General features: G+C 38.5%; 1 non-coding gene across 1 annotated transcript; it reads left to right on the top strand.

The window, feature by feature from the left end:
- Positions 1-108, top strand: LOC130964640 (small nucleolar RNA R71). The gene has a single exon (XR_009080726.1). It is a non-coding gene; the product is annotated as a small nucleolar RNA R71 (small nucleolar RNA).
- The last annotated feature ends 8,181 nt before the right edge of the window (positions 109-8,289 follow it).

Below are 8,289 nucleotides of genomic sequence, written 5' to 3'. Positions count from 1 at the left end.
AAGCATGTCAGAGGGACATTTTCTGATTAATTGTTTGTATCTTTCCCAAGCTTCATAGAGGGATTCTCCTTCCTTCTGTCTGAAGGTTTGGACTTCCACTCTAAGCTTACTCAATTTTTGAGGTGGAAAGAACTTTGCCAAGAAGGCATTGACTAGCTTTTCCCAAGAGTCCAGGCTTTCTTTAGGTTGAGAGTCCAACCATGTTCTAGCTCTGTCTCTTACAGCAAAAGGGAATAGCATAAGTCTGTAGACCTCAGGGTCAACCCCATTAGTCTTAACAGTGTCACAGATTTGCAAGAACTCGACTAAAAACTGATGAGGATCTTCCAGTGGAAGTCCATGGAACTTGCAATTCTGTTGCATTAGAGAAACTAATTGAGGCTTAAGCTCAAAGTTGTTTGCTCCAATGGCAGGGATAGAGATGCTTCTCCCATAGAAGTCGGGAGTAGGTGCAGTAAAGTCACCCAGCACCTTTCTTGCATTGTTGGCATTGTTGTTGTTTTCGGCTGCCATGTGTTCTTCTACTTTGAAGAATTCGGTCAGGTCCTCTAAAGAGAGTTGTGCTTTAGCTTCTCTTAGCTTTCTCTTCAAGGTCCTTTCAGGTTCGGGATCAGGCTCAACAAGAATGCCTTTGTCTTTGCTCCTGCTCATAAGAAAGAGAAGGGAACAAGAAAATGTGGAATCCTCTATGTCACAGTATAGAGATTCCTTGAAGTGTCAGAGGAAAAGAAGAGTAGAAGACAGAAGTAGAAAATTCGAACTTATCAAAGGAGATGGAGTTCGAATTTTGCATTAAGGAATAGTATTAGTCCATAAATAGAAGGATGTTAGAAGGAGGGAAGTGATTTTCGAAAATTAAGTGAAAAATTTTGAAAACATTTTTGAAAAACATTACTTAATTTTTGAAAATGAAAGTGGAAAAGAAATCAAGTGATTTTTGAAAAAAGATTTTGAAATTAGAAATAAAAAAGATTTGATTGAAAACTATTTTGAAAAAGATGTGGTCAAGAAGATATGATTGGTTTTTTAAAAAAAATGTGATTGAGAAAATATGATTTGAAAAATATTTAAAAAGATTTGATTTTGGAAATTAAAAACTTGACTATCAAGAAAAGATTTGATTCAAACATTAAACCTCTCTCAACAGAAAAGGCAACATACTTGAAATGTTGAGTCAAATCATTAATTGGTAGCAAGTGTCTTTGAAAATGGAAAGAAATTGATTTTGAAAAAGATTTGATTGAAAAATTGATTTGAAAAAGATTTGATTTTGAAAAGATTTTGAAATCTAAAAAAAAAAAATTGATTTGAAAACAAAATCCTCCCCCTTTAGCCATCCTGGCGTTAAACGCCCAGAATGGTGTACATTCTGGCGTTTAACGCCCAAAATCAAAATGCAACAAGAAATCAAAATAACAATGCATGCAAGACACCAAACTTAGCAGTTTGTATACTACTGACACTATATGAGACACATAAACACTCAAGTCAAAAGAATTCAAAGATCAGAGCAAGTAAATCATCAAGAACATCTTGAAGATCACTAAGACACATGAATGAATGCATGCAATTGACACCAAACTTAAGATGAGACACTAGACTCAAACAAGAAATTTTTGGATTTTATGATTTTTTTGATTTTTTTGTGTTTTTTCGAAAATTAAGTGGAAAAAGATATCAAAATTCTTAATGAGAATTCCAGGAATCAGTGCAATGCTAGTCTAAGACTCCGGTCCAGGAATTAGACATGGCTTCACAGCCAGCCAAGCTTTCAAAGAAAGCTTCGGTCCAAAACACTAGACATGGCCAAAGGCCAGCCAAGCCTTAGCAGATCACTGCTCCAAAAGCAAGATTGATAAAAATCAACAAGCTCTTGTGATGATAAGTTGAAACCTCGGTCCAATGAGATTAGACATGGCTTCTCAGCCAGCCAGACATCAACAAATCATCATGAAACTCTAGAATCCATCTTCAAGAATTTCGAAAAAAATAAATACCTAATCTAAGCAACAAGATGAACCGTCAGTTGTCCAAACTGAACAATCCCCGGCAACGGCGCCAAAAACTTGGTGCTTGTTGCCGGATCTTGGCACTGATGTTACCAAAAGCTTGCTCAAAACTTGAACAATCCCCGGCAACGGCGCCAAAAACTTGGTGCGCGAAATTGTGAACAATACTTTTTCACAACTCTCATAATCCCCGGTCATGAACCCCAAAAACTTGGTAGCTCAATACCATGGCATTACACAACTTCGCACAACTAACCAGCAAGTGCACTGGGTCGTCCAAGTACTAAACCTTACGCGAGTAAGGGTCGATCCCACGGAGATTGTTAGTATGAAGCAAGCTATGGTCATCTTGTAAATCTTAGTCAGGCAAACTCAATTGGATATGGTGATGAACGAAAATAAACATAAAGATAGAGATAGAGATACTTATGTAATTCATTGGTAGGAACTTCAGATAAGCGCATGAAGATGCCTTCCCTTCCGTCTCTCTGCTTTCCTACTGTCTTCATCCAATCCTTCTTATTCCTTTCCATGGCAAGCTTGTGTAGGGTTTCACCGTTGTCAATGGCTACCTCCCATCCTCTCAGTGAAAACATTTGCCAATGCTCTGTCACAGCATGGGGAATTCAGTTGTTGGTTCTCGGTCAGGCCGGAATAGAATCCATCGATTCTTTTGCGTCTGTCACTAACGCCCCGCCTGCTAGGAGTTTGAAGCACGTCACAGTCATTCAGTCATTGAATCCTACTCAGAATACCACAGACAAGGTTAGACCTTCCGGATTCTCTTGAATGCTGCCATCAGTTCTTGCCTATACCACGAAGACTCTGATCTCACGGAATGGTTAGCTCGTTTGTCAGGCGAGCACTCGGTTGTCAGGCGATCAACCATGCATCGTGCAATCAGGAATCCAAGAGATATTCACTCAATCGAAGGTAGAACGGAGGTGGTTGTCAGTCACACGTTCATAGGTGAGAATGATGATGAGTGTCACGGATCATCACATTCATCAAGTTGAAGAACAAGTGATATCTTAGAACAAGAACAAGCGGAATTGAATGGAAGAACAATAGTAATTGCATTAATACTCGAGGTACAGCAGAGCTCCACACCTTAATCTATGGTGTGTAGAAACTCCACCGTTGAAAATACATAAGCATAAGGTCTAGGCATGGCCGAATGGCCAGCCTCCCAATGATCTAAGATAGCATAAAAATGAAGATAGCTACCTCTTGATGTTCCAATACAATAGTAAAAGGTCCTACTTATAGAAAACTAGTAACCTAAGGTGTACAGAAATGAGTAAATGACATAAAAATCCACTTCCGGGCCCACTTGGTGTGTGCTTGGGCTGAGCAATGAAGCATTTTCGTGCAGAGACTCTTCTTGGAGTTAAACGCCAGCTTTTATGCCAGTTTGGGCGTTTAACTCCCATTTGGGTGCCAGTTCCAGCGTTTAACGCTGGGATTCCTGAGGGTGACTTTGAACGCCGGTTTGGGCCATCAAATCTTGGGCAAAGTATGGACTATCATATATTGCTGGAAAGCCCAGGATGTCTACTTTCCAACGCCGTTGAGAGCGCGCCAATTGGGCTTCTGTAGCTCCAGAAAATCCACTTCGAGTGCAGGGAGGTCAGAATCCAACAGCATCTGCAGTCCTTTTTAGTCTCTGAATCAGATTTTTGCTCAGGTCCCTCAATTTCAGCCAGAAAATACCTAAAATCACAGAAAAATACAAAAACTCATAGTAAAGTCCAGAAAAGTGAATTTTAACTAAAAACTAATAAAAATATACTAAAAACTAACTATATCATATCAAAAACATACTAAAAACAATGCCAAAAAGCATACAAATTATCCGCTCATCAGGAACCTTAAGGAATTAATCAACCTTCATGGCAACAACCTCCACCTATACACTATGATCAAGAGCCATACCATGATGCATGCCAATCTAATGTGTGTGGTGACCCTTATTGTGGTTGTCAACTACAATCACCATATGCTTATGCCTCAACATTGTCAACCACCATACTCACAAGTCTCATACCACCATTCACCTCCATATGATCTTAACTTATACCCACCATACCAACTATCATATGAACCATACCTAGAACCACCACATTCTCAACACCAATTCTCCCAAGAACCACAAATTTCATATACACCACTTCAAGACTTTTACCAATATGAACCACCTTCCAACTACAACACCTTTCCCTCAAACAATGAACCCTCTGTTCCCACACCGCCCCCAATGGACGAAGCTCTCCATGCCCTCATGATAGAACAAAGATATATTAGCTCTTATATCCAAAGGCAACAAGAGGAGACGCAAAAGGAGTTCAAGAAGGTAGAAGCCAAGATTGCTACCATGGCGGAAGCCGTTAGCAACATGGTCTCATCCTACCTAAGCTTATGCGATCGAGGCACTCCCATTGTCGAATGTGGAGAAGCAACCAAAGAGCATAGTGAGGGAGTGAATGTGAAGCTTCAAGGTGAAGAAGAGAAGTTGAAGCAAGAAGTGCAACAAGAGGAGGAAGTAAAGATAATTGAACCAAAGGAAGTGGTTGAAGATTTAAGAGATATTGGCTGCAAGGAGGAATCTCAAATTGAAGAGCCTTCTTCTATGGAGCTTGGGAGTGATGTTAAGGAGGATAGTGCACAACCTCCAAGGCACAATATGATTGAAGAATTGGAAGAAGTGGGGCAAGCAACAAGTTCCCCTATTTATGATAATTCCACATCAACATATGATTCTTTTGAGTTTAATGAATTCTTCCCCATTGAACTTGGAATTGATGATGAGGTAGATTTTACTCAACCTCCAAGATATGATTTGAGTGATGGGAAAGAACTAGAAGACATTGGTGAAGAAGAATTTGAACTTGAGGAAGCTTGGCAAGAGGTAGAGCATAAAGTATCTTGTCAAGTGGTGGAAGCCCCTAGAAGAGGATGGACGGGAGTGGAATGTGACATATCAAGATCATTGGGGACTCCTCCACCTAAGTTGCCATCCGATCCTTCATTTGAGTGGGTAAAGCTCATTACTCTTACCTTTATTATCCCACTTGAATTTGGTTTGCTTAAAACGGATAGCCAACTTAGGGCGCTTTGTGGAATGAAGCATAGGAGGAGGATATTTAGTGGTTGGCATTGTAAGTCTAGGCTCATTAGGGATGGAAGCTCAAAATTGAGGAGCAAAGGTTGGATTAATGCTCAATTAGATGGGTCTAGGAGGATAGTTTGGTGCCTTAGTGAGAATTTGGCTTGCCTACCACCCGTAGGGAATTACCATGATCAACTCAAAGATGGGTGTGAAAACAAAGTGTAGGATCCCAGATTGTAAAAAGAGGATCAATTTTGGGAGCTCATTGTTTGTGAAGAACTCCATCAAGGCTTGGAGTTATTAACTTTGAATGATGGAGTTTATTGGAAGTCCAAGCATTGGTGGATGTTCAAGGATGGATTCAAGCACAAGCCACCTTGATGAAGAGCTCCCCATAAGTCCAACTTAAGGAAAATAAATGAAAGTATTAGGTGGGAGACACCCCACCATGGTAACATCTTTTCATTTTTCTCTTTTGTAAATATTGGTAAATTAGTTTAATTTCATGTTTTTTTTGGTTAGTTGAGTTTATTTGGGAGTCTAGTATGTTAAATAAGGTTTGATAGTGTTTTGGTAGTTGTTTGGAGGCTTGAAATGCTTGGTTTGGTGCAATAAATTGAAAAATTTTAAAAAACAGAGCACCATTTCACGCGTACGCGTGACTCCAAGTTTTTCAACCATCCACGCGTACACCTTGCCCACACGTACGCGTGGCCCCAAATTTTTCATGTCCCATACAAAAACCAGAGAGTTGCGCACATTTTGGGCTGGAATTGCGCCTCTAGCACAAAATCCACCCACGCGTACGCGTCACCCCACGCGTACGCATCGCATGTCATTTTTGCCATTCACACGTACGCGTGACATGAAGCGTATGCGTGACCCTGCCCTATTTCAACCATCTTCATTTCTTATCTTCTTTCCATTTCTTTCCTTCTTTTCTCTTCTCTTTTTTTCTTTCAATCATTCAACCATCATCCAACACTACCAATCACCATTTATCACCATTTCTTTTAGTTAGTTGGATTTATGTTTAATTTTCTATTTTTCATTATAAGTGTTAGGTCATTAATTTTTTTTGCTGTTTATTACTTCTTATTACTAACTGAATACTATTTTAGCATAACTGTTTTTGATATTCATTGGTGGGACTCATTATTGAGGTTATATTTTGTTACTTGGTTTTGAGTTTTTCATGTTTAACATTTGTGAATACCAAGTGTATGACATTGCCTTCAAAGCTTTCTTAATCTTTTGAATTGTATGTTTTGGCCACCATGTGATTTGGAATTACTATCTATTGTTAGGCAATTGTGTATTATCAATGCATTTTTTGTTAAGTGATGCTTGTTGATGATTTACCCTTACTTACATCTCCTATTTCATGCATTGAGATTTTGGAATTGTGGAATTGGATCGAAAGCTTACGTAGTGACATATTTTTGAGTTTTGTAAAGCTTTGTGGACCATTCTTTGTTCTTCTTAGTTTTCTTGTTAATTTCCCTTTTATGCCTCTTTTTATATCGATGAACTCTTGTTGGATTTGGATTTTCTTTAATGCAATTTATGTTTTATGTTCTTTTATTGTTTAATTGAGTTGTTATTCCTACTTTTCTTGCATTGGGTAGTTGTAGAATTTATATTTCTTGTAATTTCACCATAGTTTCCTTTTATACCTTCCAAGTGTTTGACAAAATGCTTGGTTGGATGTTAGAGTATATTTTTGAGCATTCTTAGCTTGGAAAGAGAAATTAGGCAATCTTGAGTCATGAACACCCAACTTATCTTGGTGATCTAAAGTTGTTAGTTAATATCGTTTCCATTGACGCTAATCTTTTGCTAATTCAATTAGCAAGTTGATTAGGACTTTTGGATTGAGATTAACTAATTTTATTTGACCTTCTCTCATGTGAATATAACCTTGTACTTTCTTCCATTGTTGGAGATGACTAAATAGAATAAATTCTTGTTAATCATTGTATAACTAGGATAGAAAGTCTATATTCTCAACCGTTGCCATGAATGTCTCTCTTTAGTTAATTGTTTTCTTTAATTGTTTGCCTTACTTTTCTTGTTATTTAGTTTCTTGCCCCTTTTACCAACCCACCCCTTGATACCATAACCAATAATACACATACCTCACTGCAATTCCTTGAGAAGATGACCCGAGGTTTTAATACTTTGGTTACTTTTATTGGGTTGGACTCGTGACAACCAAACACAAATTAAAATTTAATTTGAGCATTATTTGTCGGTTGGGAACTATACTATCAACAGAATTAATTTGAGCGAAATTCCTAACCGACGATAATGCTCTCATCAGAATGGTCCCATGAAGTCAATACCCCATACATCAAATAACACAATCTCCAATATTCCTTGTTATGGCATCTCATGGTTGCTAGGCAGATTCTTAGCTCTCTGACACTTGTCACAGTTTCTCACAAAGTCCCTAGCATCTTTAAAGAGAGTCAGCCAATAAAAACCGCTCTAAAGGACCTTAGTAGATGTCCTCTCACCACCAAAGTGACCACCGTACTTGGAACCATGACAATGCCAGAGAATCTATGGTGCTTCCTCATCTAAGACACAACGCCAATAATACCATCTGAGCATCTCTTGAAAAGATAAGGCTCCTCCCACAAAAAAAATACTTGGCATCATTGAGTAGTTTCTTCACTTGTTATTTAGTGTACTCCTTTGGAATGAACCTCATAGCCTTGTAGTTTGCAATATCTGCAAACCACGAGGCTCTCTGAATAGCAAAGAATTGCTCATCCGAAAAAGTCTCAGTCATGGGATTGGGTTGCTTCATTTCCTCTTCAGGCTCAATCTTGGAAAGATGGTCAGCCACTTGATTTTCTGACCCTTTTCTGTCTCTAATCTCAATATCAAACTCTTGAAGAAGGAGCACCCACCTATTCAACCTTGGCTTAGCATCCTGTTTGGTTAGAATGTACTTAAGAGTAGCATGGTCAGTAAAAATAATAACCTTAGAACCAATCAAATAGGACTTAAACTTATCAAAAGCATAATCTACAGCTAATAACTTCTTTTCTGTAGTTGTGTAATTATTTTACGTGTCATTTAGCATACGGCTAGCATAGTAAATAATGTGTACAAGCTTGTCTTGTCTCTGTCCCAAGACAGCTCCTATAGCATTATTACTGG

The sequence above is a fragment of the Arachis stenosperma genome, chromosome 2, assembly GCF_014773155.1.
Source record: "Arachis stenosperma cultivar V10309 chromosome 2, arast.V10309.gnm1.PFL2, whole genome shotgun sequence".
Classification (NCBI taxonomy): Eukaryota; Viridiplantae; Streptophyta; class Magnoliopsida; order Fabales; family Fabaceae; genus Arachis; species Arachis stenosperma.
Note: the sequence above shows the minus strand (reverse complement) of the source record. Positions and strands in the feature narration are given on the sequence as shown.